The sequence below is a fragment of the Propithecus coquereli genome, unplaced genomic scaffold, assembly GCF_000956105.1.
Source record: "Propithecus coquereli isolate 6110/MARCELLA unplaced genomic scaffold, Pcoq_1.0 Scaffold192, whole genome shotgun sequence".
Lineage (NCBI taxonomy): Eukaryota > Metazoa > Chordata > Mammalia > Primates > Indriidae > Propithecus > Propithecus coquereli.
The window spans coordinates 2,323,218-2,324,538 of NW_012144079.1; the positions used below are offsets into that span (position 1 = coordinate 2,323,218).

At 35.8% G+C, this 1,321-nt stretch overlaps 1 protein-coding gene across 1 annotated transcript in view; it reads right to left on the reverse strand.

Annotated features, from left to right (window-relative positions):
* TMPRSS15 (transmembrane protease, serine 15) overlaps positions 1–1,321 on the reverse strand; it is a 149,194-nt gene that overhangs the window by 104,221 nt on the left and 43,652 nt on the right. The window lies entirely within an intron of this gene.

A 1,321-nucleotide genomic window follows, 5' to 3' on the forward strand; every position in this document is an offset into this window, starting at 1 on the left:
GGGGCTGGAGTTCAGGGCTGGAGTTTAGTCTTCAATAGTGGGGTTGGTGATAGTGAAATGGCAGTTACTATAAAAGAAGGGCAGAAGTTAAAGATATCTAAGCAGAAATCCAGATATTTGGATGTGTCCAGTGTTTGCTTCCAGGGAGGTAAATTTAGGACAGTGGTAGGTTATTTTTTAAACATACCGACATACGGACTTCAGCTCTGAGTATCTGATTCAGCAGTTCTGGAGTAGATTCTGAGATGTCTGTTCTGAAAAACTGCAAGAGTGATTGTGATAAGCTCTTAGATTTGAGGGCCATTGGATTAAAATAGGTAGGTGCAGGGATGGTACACTCATGTTTTCTCTTTTTTGTGCTCAGAAATCACAGAAGGTTGGCAGAGAGGTAAGGAGACCAAGGTGAGGGATCAGTAGATCTTTCCAGCCCAGACAGAGAGAAAGAAAGCAAAGATATGGTTGTTGTTGTTTATTTAGGTTCTGCCTCTGTTAAGTCAGTTTGGGGACAGGTGGAATGAACCTGCTGGTGTGACCTGCAGGGAATCCGGAGTCAAAGCTGAAGAAGGCAGAAGCAGAAGAAATGAAGCAGCCTTCAGGGATGATTTCTGCTCTTTTAATTAATGTTGCAGTGTCTCTAAGCAAGGATATAACGATTTATTCTTAATCTTACATTGTTTTCAAGCTGTGAAACTAAGGAATGAATGCAAGAGAAGCTCCATGGGAGCCTTTGTGTTCAGAGGTCCTTTGCTTTCTCAAAAAAATTGGAACTAGAAGAGAGAAAAAGTACATATCATTTTCCACTTTATTCTGAATCACAAATGCCAACTGACTTGCAATAAACCACAGACATTTACAAAAGTAAGATTAGTTTGAAAATATAATCAGATGTTTGTATAATATTTGACATCTTTCTGATTTTTTGAAGGGATGGGTACTTTTGTAAATTTAGCTTATACATTCTGTATTTTTGTATTGTTAACTAATCTTTCCATACATTTATATTACATTTTATTGAGCACTTAATATGTGGTAAATCATTTTACATTTATTATCATATTTAATAATGACTTTGACCACAGTAGTTAGAAATGTTGAACTCTACAGATGCAGAAATTTGAGGTAAAATGGTGAAGTTATTTGCCTGTGATCACACAACTTGAATCAAGAGAAGCTAGATTTGAATCCACACAGACTATCTTAAGTATCCACATTCTTAACCATTCATTAACAATTTCATTATTAACAATTTCATTATGAAGTACAATATTTGTTTTAGGGTAATATTTTAGATTCTTCACATTTTTAAATTTATCCCCACACC